The sequence below is a fragment of the Vespa crabro genome, chromosome 9 (genome assembly GCF_910589235.1).
Source record: "Vespa crabro chromosome 9, iyVesCrab1.2, whole genome shotgun sequence".
Taxonomy (NCBI): Eukaryota; Metazoa; Arthropoda; class Insecta; order Hymenoptera; family Vespidae; genus Vespa; species Vespa crabro.
In genome coordinates, this window is record NC_060963.1 from 4,218,539 (window position 1) to 4,233,704 (window position 15,166).

Below are 15,166 nucleotides of genomic sequence, written 5' to 3' on the forward strand. Positions count from 1 at the left end.
CGAAGTTTGCACCGAGCGTAACTATTCGAATTTGCTGTGCGAGCACTGCAGCTGCTTAATCCGATAATGAAAGTAATAGTACATTTAGCGCGGAATACATCTTCCCGCTTCACTTCGAAATTGAACGAGACTTTACTTAACCGCTTTTTACTTTGATGGAAAGGGGAGGATGAGAGGAGAGAAGGGAACGAAAGATGGTAGGGGAAGGATTTAACCCTCCTCTCGAAGATTCGTTAATTCAATTTCTCATAGTCTAATCGAATAAACGTTATTCCTACGTGTGCCCTTAGCACATCTGGTTAATCTTTTCCATCCGTAAAATCTTGTTTCATTGATTACTTTTAAATATTTTTTTTTCTTTTTTTCTTTTTTCTATATTTTTTTTTTTTTTTTTTTTTTATATATAATTGTAAACCAATCGTATATACGTTTACATTTCGTCTACGTACAATTTCGTACGTTTCAAATAAAACAATTGTGTGTTTTCTTTTTTTTTTTTGAAACGTACGAGTAAATGCTTACAATGTGTGAATGATTTTCGTAGAAAACTTTTCACAAAAGAAAAATTATTATATCGATTATATATCGCGTGAACGTTCCAACGGTCATAACGGAAATTGAATCGAAACATAATTTTTTTTTACTGAGGATTAAATTATTCCCGCGTGATTTTTTGTTTCAACGATATCATTCCTTTGCGATAAAAAAAAAATATATTAATATATATATATATATATATATATATATATATATATATATATATATATATATATATATATATTACAACGATTGTATTCGATAAATATATTCTAGCGTAAATGATAGAAATTATATTGACGTAAATTCTCATTAGAACGATGAGTATAATCAATGAAATTAAATTATTTCATATACGTATGTTAGAATGCGCATTGAAACAATTAAAAAGATAAGACAAATATAACACAATAAAATTTATATCTCAGTGAACGAGTAAAAAGATAAAGAAAAAGAAATGACAAAAAATTTACTTGTAAATATTTACAATTAAATTAAACATAAATATATATACATATATATATCTGTAATTTTAAAAAATCACATACATCGAAGAGGGGTTAAAAAATGCGAATCGTACTCTCTTTGAAATCATCTCAGTAAATAAGATTTACGAACGTTCATTTTACGTACGACGTGAAGCACGTATATACAATCACGAAACTCGTTTCCTTGAGGATAGTAGAAAGGAAAGGAAAAAAAGAAAAGAAAAAGAAGAAAAAGAAGAAGAAGATGAAAAAAAAAAAGGAAGTATAAGAAGAGAGAACGAAGTACTCGATGTACTTCCCATCTTCGACGAATATAGTGGTGGAAAGCCGCGAGGGGGAAATGATTTAAAACTATTGAGATTGCTTCCAGGTTAGCACAATAGCGACAAGATGTTCTAGAAAAAGGGATTCGACCGACTGGATTCCCGCCAACTCATCAGTAACTGGGGAAGGCGATGTTAAATCAAAAGTCTTCGTTTTCTTTCGGTGAGGAGAGAGAAGGGAAGAATATAGAGAAAGATAGAATACAGAGATGGACTGAGAGAGATAGAGAGAGAGAGGAGAGATAGAAAGATAAAGAGATAGAAATATATATATGTATATAGAAAGAGGAGAGAGAGAGAGAGAGAGAGAGAGAGAGAACAAAGAAAAACGAACAAAAAAAAAGAAAAAGAAAAAGATTTCATTTTCGCCAACTCAGACAGAACGTGTAAATTTATTCCCATTCAAAATTTCCTTATCGAACTAAAGTTAAAATTTTATCGACGTGTTATAAATATTCATTGTATATAATAAAGTAAAATTTTACACACACACACACATACCCATATGTATATATATATGTAAGTATATTTATGTATTACATACGATACATAACATCCTGATTGTTCTATCACGTTGATAATTTTTAAGAAATTGTTTGCATTATAAAAAGTATTATATTAGAATGACGAATTAATTATATTAACATTGATTGAAGAAAAACATCGTGATATTTTCAAATTAATAAACGTAAAGAGATAATTATACCCCTTCTTCTCGTACCCGCCGTCACTGTTACAAAGTTCGGGACGAAGTTATACTTTGCACGAATGTTCTTCGACGAATAAAATAAATTTTTCATTTATTGATGATTAAAAATATTCCTTAGAGGGTTAGAAAATATATTAACTTATAGCTTTGCTTTAGCAAATACACACACGTTGACACAAACACACACACATATATATAAATGTATGTATGCTATATACAATATATATGATATAGCAAAATCGACTAGTTTGTGCCTGAGTTGGCGAAAATTTTTCTTGTTCCTCTCTCCCTCTCTCTCTCTCTCTCTCTCTCTCTATATATATATATATATATATATATATATATATATATATATATATATATATATATATATATAGTATAAAGCAAACCGCGCGGATAACAAACGATAAAGCTTAACAGACGAAACCTTCGAGATCTTGTTTTCCTTCTTACTAAAGAGAGAGACGTAGAGACAAGGGTAGAGAAAGAGAGAGACGCAAATATAGTACTACACAGTAAATTCAGGAATTACACGAGACGTTTCATACGAGTTAGTTTACTTTACAATAAACACAAAGGACGTGTCTAAGACGTGGATAGGCTTAGAAATATCTCGGAAATCTAGCCGACTCATGCTAAAAGACGAAACTTGTGTGTATCCGTTTGTATGTATGAAAGAGAAAGAGAAAGAGAGAGAGAGAGAAAACGTTGTTGTTGATAATAAGCCGAGCTATGGAATTTCACTTTACCAACACGAACAGAGAGTGAGAGAAAGAGAGAGAGAGAGAGAGAGAGAGAGAGAGAGAAAGAGGGAAAATAGAGGGAGTAAACCGGGATGCTATGTCATTGACAAAACGCTTCTACGGCAAACTACTCGGCTTATGGGATGTGTATTCCGTTCGTGGCACTTTCGTAAAAAGGAAATCTTTTCTTTGGGGAAGAAAGAAGAATGGTACGTTCTCGAGAGGCCAACGTGACATCACATTCTCTATCTTTATTTCTATCTCTATCTCTATCTCTATTTCTATCTGTCTCACTCTCTCTCTCTCTCTTTCTCTCTTTTACAACGTAAAGTGACGTCAAAATTAAAATCCGTCGAACTCAAAAATTGACGGTATTAATAAAAAGAAAGATTTTTTTCCTTCACAAAACTCCTTTATACTCTCGTGATATAGAACAAAAAAAAAAAAAATACGAAATAATATATAGATCCTTGTGTATTATTCATTTTATAATTAATTTACTTTAATGCGAAAGAATTGGAACGAATGATTACATATATAAAAAGAAAAAAAAATCACATAAGCATATACGTATATATATATATATATATATATATATATATATCGCCATTAACATTTCATATTCGAAAGAGAAGAGATTTCAATGAAGTCAATTAAAACTAATTCAAGCAGGTGGGAGATATCTTCGTTGTTGTCGCATATGAGTAGTACGTAAGGAACGTTTGACTCGCCGTAAGGCAAAACGTGAATCTCACGACTCGAATCATACTTGAAGTAACTACGCTCGAAATTCTGTCTACGACGGCGACGGCGACGACGACGACGACGACGACGACGACGACGACGACGACGACTATGACGACGACTATGACGACTAAGACTACGACTATGACGACGACGACGACGACGACGACTACGACAAAGACAAAGACGACGATAAAGACAGAAGTGTGAAATTTCGGTTGGAGTTAGTTACGTGACAAGCATAAGCAAGATAGAAAGGTATGTTTCTGTTCAACGTTGTTCACTATCTATTCTTTCTTTTTCATAGTTATACACACACACACACACACACACACACATACACATACACACATGCACACATGCACATATATATATATATATAAATTCATTCGCGCTACATCCAATAAGTTTGAATGAATGGAAGAAAGTAAAAAAGAAAAAAAAAGAAAACAAGAAGAAAAAAGAATGTACGAGAAAAAAAAAAGATACGAGAGAAGATGAAGGAAAATAAGATAAAAAGTAATACATTAAAGAGAGGAAGAGAGAGAGAGAGAGAGAGAGAGAGAGAGACAGAGAGAGAGAGAAATAGATGGATAGAGGATAGAGAGAAGGAAAAGAAGATAGAAATAGGAAAAGGTGAATATACGAACGGAGAGTTGCTTTACGCGCTTTAGAAAATTGAATATTCGTTTCACTTGGGAACGCACAAGACAAGAACAACCAACCTAAATTACAAACTCTGTTGTGGAATGCGTAAACTGTTAAGAAAGAGAGAGAGAAAGAAAGAGAGAAAGAGAAAACGAAAGAAAGATAGATAGATAGATAGATAGATAGATATATCTACAATAGAAGCAAATCGCAATTCCCCGTTGACATTGAAGCAAATACCGACCACTCACATTCTCTCTCTTTCTTTCTCTCTACCTTTCTCTTTTACTCTTTTTATCTTCCTGTCTTCCTATATCTATCTTTCTTTGTTTCTCCCTCTCCCTCTCTCTCTCTCTCTCTCTCTCTCTCTCTCTCTCTCTCTGTCTCTCTCTCTGTCTCTGTCTCTCTCTCTCTACTTTAGTCTGACGCTATCGAGCCACTTTAATTTTTGATAACGTCGAAGTCGGTACTCGCGGCATTTCTCGTCGTTTTCGCTTTGAATTTTTCCCCTCCCTGTACATCTACCTTCTATCCTCCAATTACTCCTCTTCGTCTACCCCCTTGTATCCCCGCCTTGTATCGCGTTACACTGACCTCATATACGATGCATAGCCTTCGTATGCTCACGCTAAATCTGCCCTTCAACCATCCCCCCAACCCCTATCCACAACTCTGTTCTTCCATTTTCGTTTTTCCAATCGCCACTTCTCTCGTCGTTCTACCGATTTACAAGAGCGACGCGTTCGCTTTTCCCGATACTTCTATCTCTCTCTCTCTCTCTCTCTCTCTCTCTCTGTCTGTTTTTTGTTTTTGTATTTTCCTCCCGCCCTTTTTTTTTTTTTTGTAATTTATTATTTATCAAAAAACGCGTGACTATCAGGCGAATATTGCGTAGCGAAAAAATTTCCAATCTCGTGTCTTTTTTTATTTTTGTTTACTTTTTTTTTTTTTGTATTGTATTTTATTTCTTTTTCTTCTTTTCTATTTTTTTTTTTTTTTTTTACAGATCGTCCTCTCGCATCGGCTTGCTAATGAATGAATTTGTGTTAAATTATTTTTGTACGATTTCGCGATTTTCTCTCTTTTCTTTTTTTTTTTCTTGTCCTTCCTCTCTCTCTCTCTCTCCCTCCCTCTCTCTCTCTCTCTCTCTCTCTCCATCCTTATTAGATATCGTTCAATTTATTTAACGAATAACATATTCAAAATAAAGTATATAAATGAATGTGAGAATTTTCTACGATATGCTATTATTAATGAATTAATTTGTAAATATTAACAATGTATCCATTTAATTCGATTCGTATTAATGATACGATAAATAATAATAAAGGGTGTATCTATAATTATTAGATTGTCAATTTTGATTAACGAATTATTATAGTAATGAAAATAAAAAGGGAAAAAAGAGATAATGCAAAGACAAGGAAAGAAAATGTTAATTCTGAATTGAGATACTGAAGGAACAAAAACAAAAAAAGAAAAAAACAAAAAAAGAAAAGAAAAAGAAAGAAAAAAAAGGAAAGAAAAATCTTGAAACGAGTTATGCGTATAAATTTATCCATATATTTCACTAACGTAATATTACATGGAACATATTACCTTTCTCTATAATTACAATTCTAATTTATTATCCAGTTAACATATATATTCAGTACACAGCATTGCGTATATATAATATGTTAACTATTACATATACTCCTTAACTTATCTTATGGTACTAGACTCTTGTTGGCGTAATACCAGTGCGAACGCGTAACAATTCTAACGATGGGACATATTATGCGTATTATATTCGCCTAACTACCAGTACGCTATTCTAATATTACCGTTATATGTGAAAACGTATCGTATAAAGTTCTCATTTCTGAAAATACCATATCCCTTTCTCTTATCTGTATTTTTATGTTAACCATATTCGTATTATTTCACGTAAAACCTTGTTTAATCTAACGATAAGATAAATTCAAACGTCGATCCATGCAAAAATCTTAATCTGACGGAAGAATATATATATATATATACGATATATTTTCTTTTTTTTTTTTTTTTTTTTTGTTCAATGAAAAAAAATTCATAGATCAGAGTGAAAGAGGATTTCTTTCTTTCTTTTTCTTTTTTTTTTTCATTTTATTTTTTTCCTTTTTTTCTTTCCTCCCAATCTCCCTCCCCCTCCCCCCAGAAGAATAAAGAAAAAGAACGAAGAGAGAAGAAAAAAAAATATCGACGTTTATTTTCCATTAGGAATGTAAGAAAGAAAGAAGAAAAAGAAAAGAAAATAAAAGGAACGTAATTCGTCATTGAAAGCATTATTATTCTCTAGATCTATTAAATGTATACTTTTAAATAACTCGATTGTTTACATACATGTAAGTATACAGAAGGAGAGAGGAGAAATAGAAGACGCGTACTCTTAACGTATGACACAAAAACAGGATAATTATATTTGTCTCTTATTCGTCATCATATTCATTCCATCGTGAGACGTCAGAGAAGATACATCGCGTAGCGACATAGGAAATATAATTTCTCACTAACGCGGACACACATACACACAGGTATAAATAAATAAATAATGGCCAATATAATCTACTTATAATATTTAAAAATAATTTCTATTTTATATAGATATCTGTTATTAATATTAATTATATCATATTATTTTTCCAAATGATATTTAACGATAACTCGATAATTTATTTCGATCGATAGAGATAGGAAATATTTTTATTTTATATTTTTAAAAATTTCATTTCATTTTGTCACGTCGAATAATCAATAATTCTTTACTTCATAATACGAACTTCTTAAGTAGTTAAGAATGTACTTTAAGTAATATAATATTTATAGGTATATTAGTATCGGAAAAAAACCGAGAGCACCGCATACTCTCTAAAAGAGGATAATGGATAAGTAAGTTAACCGATTAATACATTACACAGCATAATTAATTATACTGTAATATATTTGCATCTTATTTTCTTCTAATATAATATATTACGATTAATTATATTATATTATATATGTATATATTGCAGCGATTAGAATATTATTTTCTATTATAACAATACAATATCATTTCCCCTACACGTTTGGTAGTAACCAAAAGCATGGAAGATTTTGAAAGATATATATATATATATATATATATATATATATATATATATATACATATATACAATATATATGTACAAATACATACATACACATAGATATATATATACAGAGTAAAGTCGCTTTACTTACAAAACCACACGTACGAATACCTCGTAAATGCTTTAATCTCGAAAATGCACGAACCCACTTCGGGAGTAGCGTAAGAGTAAGACTAGACGGCGAGGGAGTGGGTAGATTGAAAGGAGGCTTATGTGTTAGTTTATATCGTACACTCTCAGAGATCCCTTCTCTTTTCTCGCGATCTTTGGACATTCGACCCACTTTTTCCTAGGAAATTTAATGTTTCGTTTATGCAAACGCGTTTTATAATATTTTACTCGTCGTTCGTTAATGAAAAAAAAAAAAAAAAAAGGAATCTATAAAACGATAAGCTCAAACCATTCAATTTAATATACCACATTATTTCGAAATTCAATATCTACATATTATATATATATATATACGTATATATATATATACATATATATATACACGTACGATCGTATAATTAATATCTAAAAAAATTCTTGAAAAAGAATAATGTTAATTAATTATTTTCAAAGATTTTTCTTTTCGCTTCCCTTTTTGATTTTTCCTTTTTTCTCTTCTTTTCTTTCTTTTTTTTTTTTTTTTTATTTCCTTTTGTTCTGTCTTCATTTTACTTCATTTCAAAAAAAAGTTCTTCTATCAAATAATTTCAGACAATCGTACTGCGCTCGTAAATATATATATATATATATATATATATATATATATATATATATATATATATATGTAATGTTTCTGGAGGGCGGTATAAAGCGTGTAAGTCAAATTTTGGTTTAAACAGGATATGTACGATAATATATTGTACATCGCTGTGATTTACTCGTAGTACATATATACGTATACGTACGTATATATATATGTACGTATAGATATATTCATAATAGATACATTATGTAATGGGACGATACATATGTATGTGTTAGAAATTTTCACATATGAAATCTAACGGATGATCATTATATTATTGCACTTTGTACATTTAACATTATGTTGTATAAGTGCTATTCGGTAAAACCAATAATACAGACTTTTTATTCTTATTCACGGCCACCAGAGATACGTAATTATAATTAAAGAGAAAATGTAATTTTGTTAATTAGTTAAATATGTTCAAAATAAAAGTTAATTAGATAAAATTTTATATATATATATATATAAATAATGATTAAAATTTTATATCTTTCTATATGGTATGGTACGTTTAATCGTTGCCAAAAGAGACGAATGTTGGATGTATGGATCTTCTTTTTTTTCTATTTTTTTTTTCTTTTCTTTTCCTTTTTCTTTTTTTTTTTTTTACGGATTGTAATTATAAGTTTGTAAGATATAGAAACGTTACAGCGACAAGCAGAGATTGTGTACGTCGAAAAGGTCGCTTTGGGATACTCGCTTCGCTTGACATTTCATGCGATGCATTAACGCCACAGTTGAGGGAATAAGAGAGAGAGAGAAAGAGAGAGAGAGAGAGAGAGAGAGAGAGAGAGAGAGAGAGAGAGAGAGAGAGAGAAAGAGTTACCATTGCAACACGAATGTTCCTAACAAAGTTGATTGCATGGAAGTCGAATAAAGTTGGCGATAGAAACTTTCTGACAACTAACTGGCCTAACTCTTACAATAATTTTACCGATAATATTGATGCAGCAACTCTCGATGCTTTTCAACGATCTTCCATTCCCTTTACTCGCTACGATTCGTAGAGAAAACTTTTAATTGGTATCTTTTCTTTTTCCTCGTTTTCTCTCTATCTTTCTCTATATCCTCCCTCCCCCCCCCCTCTCTCTCTCTCTCTTCTACCTTTCTACCTTCATATTTTTTCTTCTAATCTTTTTTCTTCTTTTTCTTTTTTATTATTTTTCGTTTTGTTTCGCTTCGCTTCGTTTCGTCAAACACACGCACGAGTCGTCAGTTTTTTTTTTCTTTTTTTTTTTTTTTTTTTTTAATCTCCCATCAGCAGAAGCAAAGAAAATTATTAGATACGCGCATATGATAATTGAAAATAATTTGGGATAAATTTATTTGTACAATTTATATAAATAATTCTTTAATGGTTTAATTTGATATACGAGAAAGAGAGAGAGTGTGTGTGTGAGAGAGAGAGAGAGAGAGAGAGAGAGAGAGAGAGAGAGAGAGTGGAAGGGAGGGAAGGAGGGCGAGAAGCTCGTCGACGTAGTGGAAGATGAATGAGAGCTGCCTCCAGAAATTTCTAGGAAGACAAAAAAAGCATTATCTCGGGGGAACTTTGGAAGAAAAACATCATCCTGAGGGATGACAGGAAAAAATGTTAATACTTTGAATAGCGAGCCTTCTTTAAACAGGATCTATATCCATCTTTCCCTTTTTTTCTTTTTTTTTTTTTTTTTTTTTTTCTTCTTTTTCCCTTATCATTCTCATTCCTTCATTGGCATAACTACTAATCTCTACTACTTAACGATATTGTTTCTTCGGTTTTCGTTTTTCTTTTTCTACCTCTTTTTCTTTTTTTTTCTTTTTTTTTTCTTTTTTCGTAGACTTAACAACACAGATAATTTTCTCCCGTAGAAGGTAACATAATTTATCGTCACGAAGAATTGGGGGAAGGAGAACAGGGACAAGGAAATCGATTTAAATGTTCGTCGTATGAAGGTTCTTTTCTTCTCTTTTTTTATTTATTTATTTATATCCTTTTTCTTTTTTTTTTTTTTTTCTTTTCTTTTCTTTTTCCCAAAAATTCGTAAAACTCGACTTATTAATTGTTACGCAGAAATGGCCGATAGAATAGAAAATGAAATATAATGATCCTTTCGTACGAAATCATTTCTTTGTAATATTTGACAATTTTGAAAGATATTATTTCTCTAATTGTTTCAATTGTTCGAAAAAAAAAAAAAACAAAATAAAAGGACAAAGGTAAAAAAAATTAATAAGATCAAAAGAGGATCGATTTGAATATTGTGTTATATCATTTTTTCTTCTTTGTGTTTTTTTTTTTCTTTCTTTCTTCTTTTTTCCTTTTTTCCTTTTTCTTTTTCTCTACGAAAGTACGTAGAACGATTCGAATGATTAATTGAATCGAGAAATTTCAAAGCATTTTCATTTATACTATCTTGTGAGGATAACGCGCCTCGTCTTAAAAGTCACAGTCTCTTCACGGAGAGAAAAGTAAAAGGATTCTTCTCAAATGGAACGAAATAATTCCTTTTCAGTGATCGCACCCGCTAATTCTTTTGGATAGTCCTTTACAATAGGGCCGTCAAGCTACGAGATATCCTCATTAAAGTGCTTTCTTTGACGAATCTCCCATTTCCCTTTTTTCTCTCCATGATTTGCCAAAAGTTCGTTGATTGGCCGTCTCGAAAAGTCAGTGTTTTTCAACGTCTCGCAGCTTCGTTCTACCGTGAAACTATTTATTGACTGGAAACGCTGCTCACTTTACCTTTTATTCGAGAGCACCCCTCTTTTCACCTCCCACCAAAACCATTACTACCACCACTACAACCATCATCATCGTATCTTCCCCACAGATATTTTGCACGAAATGCGAAAGCCCAGCTTTTAATGGGTTCGTGGATTACCGCTTGGGAAAAGGGGTCGAATTTACATGCCTCTTTTTTAAGCAATGATAACGATAGAAAGATATAAAGAGAAAGAAAAAGAGAGAGAGAGAGAGAGAGAGAGAGAGAGATATCAGCTTCCACAAAGACGAAAATTTCGACGTTCGAAATAATACAAAGTTCAGTCTTTTAGTAGTTATATATAGTATTTTCCAGTACTTAAATTATAATTTATATATATATATATATATATATATATAAAATAAAAAGTATATAACTATATAGATAATTATAAATTATTGAAATATTTTCAAATTAATTTTATATCTATGGATATGTAATTTATATTCAAATACATAATTGCTTCTTTCAATGATTATAAATATTAAGAATTTATCATTGTATTCTGTTTAATGATAATTTATAATAAGTTGAGAATACAATGTAATGTTATATCAAATGTAATTGCAACGTTTCGAAATGGATTGGATAATTCAAATGAAGATTACTTTTCATTTAATCCTTCGAAATAAATGAATGTATTTATTTATTTATTTATTTATTTACTTATTTATAATAGTAAATTGCATATCGCGTATACATTAACACGTATCAAGCAATAATAATAGCAAGAACAATAATAATAATCAAAGTTTTCGTGACGCGACACGAGGGAAATGTCTCGTCAAAATGATTAATGTACCATCCCTTATCCTCTAATCGATTCGGAGTAATTTTCGACGAAGCTGCCTACGTCAGTCCTTTTCAGTGCTTTCATTGAGACTAAAGAAAGAAGTTGATAAACAAGGAAGAGGAGAAGATAAAGCATTAACTTACGACGCATTCATGCTCGAAAGTATTCTTACGAAAGTCGGGATCGTCCAAGATAATATTATTTGTCTATATAGTTTATTCAGGATATGACAAATGATTAAAATCGAAGGCTTAAAAAATTAAATCAACATACATATGTATATATATATATAATATTTTAATATAATTTTTATTCTTTAGAATGTATTTAATAATAATTATTAATGGAAAATTATAGTATATAAGTGAGACCTAGAATTAATTAATAAAAATTAAAAACATCTATTAAATATTAATATATAATAATATATAAGAATATATATATATATATTTTTTATATATAGAAATATTTGTAAACTACGAGATTATATTTAATAATTATTCGAAATTTTTTAATTAACTATTAAACATGTTTATATATATATATATATGTATTAATATTATTAATATTAAAAAAAAAAATAATAATAATAATAATTACAATTACAAAACAAAATATAAGCATTTGTCTCGTGAATTTTTCAACTAACGATATAAAATGACAATTCCGTTTGATAAACTACATATCATGGGAATAAAAATAGAATGGAATACAAAATATTCGTATGATATCAAAACAAGCAGGAGGATAAAAATCGAAGATATCACTTTAATGTTATCGATAAGAAAAAGAATGAGAATAAAGTATACACCTAGCTAAGGATAGAACTTCGATGTCGAAGAAGAAAGAAGATGAAGAATACGATGAAGAAAAAGAAATCAAGAAGAAAGAAAGAAAAGAAAGAGAAAAGACGAAGAAGGATAGTAAAAGAGAGGTCAGGAAACATTCTATGACGTCGTAGGAATCTCGTGATTGTTATTTATGGTAGACGGATTCGCGTCTAGTCACGGCGATATTTCAAGTAAGGTGGCATCCAAGGGATGTCTGGGGGGAGTTAAGGAGGGTGAAGGGGGAGGGAGAAGGGAGTGGAAAGAAGGAGAGGCTTGGGGTATGGAGAGAGAGAGAGAGAGAGAGAGAGAGAGAGAGAGAAAGAGAGGAACATTCAGAAGAAAAGAGATGGTGGTGGCCAGGAATCGCCACTTTAAAAATCACTTCCGCACCTCACCTCACCTCATCTCACCACCACTCACCTCACCATATCTCAGTTCACCTCACCTCACCTCACCTCATCATAGAAAGCAACCTATTCCAAAGAATCTCTCAGCGTGTGCCTTCTTCCCCTCCCACCTCCCACCTCCACCCACCACCCAGTATCATCATCACCACCACCACCACCATCACCACCACCACCCATTCACTTTCACGGCATCTAGAACGCCTTATGGTTTCTACAACATCAGCCTTTCCCTCTCCCACTTCCCCTTTAATTCCCTTTACAACCCCCTTCCTACCTCCCTACTGCACGCTCTTATTTCCTTTACCACTTTCCCGTGCTATTCCCTTGGGAACGATTACATCGATCGTTTTACGGAACCGGCCTTGTTACGCGTTCCCTGAGGAACACCTAAAACTACGCGCGTTTCGATTCATCGACATCAATGTAATAAAGTATGTATGTACACATTTATATATATATACATATATATATATATATATATATATATATATATTTATGAATATATGTATGTATGTATTTGTATATACTTGTATACGTACGCATGATACTGTATACTTCGAAATTTAGTATTTCTTATAAATATATAACGTTGACATTTGTAGAGCGATTTAATAAATATGATATTTTCGCAGCATAGTAGATAGAATGAGAGAAAAAGAAAGAGAGAGAGAGAGAGAGAGAAATTCAAGTTTTATCATTTCGTATAATTTATTGATCTAAATAATTAACCGTACAATAAATAAATCAGTACGTACATAGATATCCACTGTACGATTTATCGCTAATAAAATTATTACTTAAAGTGACATATACGATTTATCAATCTGATCTATATAATTTCGATCAATGTAATATATATGTATATATATATATATATATATATATATATATATAAAGTATCTTTTTCTTTCTTTTTTTCTTTTTTTTTTGAAGAAATTTATCTCCAATCGTTAATTGAACATTGATAATAATTCATCCCATAATTGAAATGCGTTTGTTCGTAGAATTAAAAACTGGTTTTTTCTTTATTTTTTTATTTTTTTTTATTGCAAACGAATCAAGCGAATGTCACCTTAACAAAAGAAACGTTTCTTTATAGATCGTTCGAGCGAGCGAGCAAGGAAACAAGAAAGCAAGCGAGCAAGCAAGCAAACTAGCTAGCCAGAGCTAGCTAGCCAGCTAGGAAACTAGCAAGCAAGCGAATCAAAGCAAAGCGAAGCAAAGCAAAGCAAAGCAGAGCAGAGCAGAGCAGAGCAGAGCAGAGCAGAGTAGATCAGAGCAGAGCAGAGCAGAGCAAAGCAAAACCATTGGCAGAAGAATCTCAAGCAAAACCGATTATGAACATTAAGTACACGCTGGCTGAAAAGCAGGCCGTGCTAAGAATAGGAATACCCATGCATGGAAATAATGGCGGATCTTGGAAATATCACGAGGAACGGGCTGACGGATAGAAAACTAAAATGGTTTAAGAACTAAAAAGATAAAGGAGAAGAAAAAGAAAAAGCGAAGAAGAAGAAGAAGAAGGAGAAGGAGGAGCAGGAGGAGGGGAAGAAAGAAAATATATAAAAGTCGGGACACATTTGAACACGAACGCGTTTTGTACGTGGTTGCACAGAGAAGATTCAGATCTCTCGGAAAGTAAAAAGCTTGCATTCAAGAGCTTACATCTCCTTCTAAATTTCACCCTTTTACCTATCCTTCTCCCTCCTCATTTCTAGACTTTACTATATACCATTCTTATATAGCATCATCGTCATACCTTAAACCCCCCCCTCCTTTACTATCGCCTCTTCTCCTTTTCTCTTTCCATCCATTGCCTATTTGACTTTCCAGTTTTTGAAGCTAGAAAGAGAGTTACGTGACATCATCTACGAGCAACGTCGGAGAATTATTTTCAGGATGATATAAATGTAGTCCAACAAATACGGTTTGTCTCTTTCTCTCTCTCTCTCTCTCTCTCTCTCTCTCTCTCTCTCTGTTTCTTTCTCTCTCACTTTGTCCGTTCGTCCGTCTGTTTGTCTTTCTCAAAATCGTTTTCCTCCAAGGTAAATAAATTTAATTTACCAAGGAAATCGAGACCGAAAGCCTTTCGAGCTTTCCACTCGAAGGTTCTTTCTTCGTTTTTTTCTTTCTTTTTGGTTTTTTCTTTCCTTTTTTTTTTCTTCTTCTTCTTCTTTTTCCCCTATCGCACACTCGGGGACGATCGCCAAGTTTGCATTTTTATTTTCACATTTGTTCTTTTACGTTTAGTTGCGGTCTCCTACCGTAGTAGTTACGTAACCATGTATATTTCTGTTTACAGTATCCACCGT

At 31.9% G+C, this 15,166-nt stretch overlaps 1 long non-coding RNA gene across 1 annotated transcript; it reads left to right on the top strand.

Moving 5' to 3' along the window:
* The first annotated feature begins 6,670 nt into the window (after positions 1-6,670).
* LOC124427025 lies at positions 6,671-14,323 on the top strand. The gene is made up of 3 exons (XR_006942855.1): positions 6,671-6,747; positions 7,040-7,102; positions 13,954-14,323. It is a non-coding gene; the product is annotated as an uncharacterized LOC124427025 (long non-coding RNA).
* Positions 14,324-15,166: the final 843 nt, after the last annotated feature.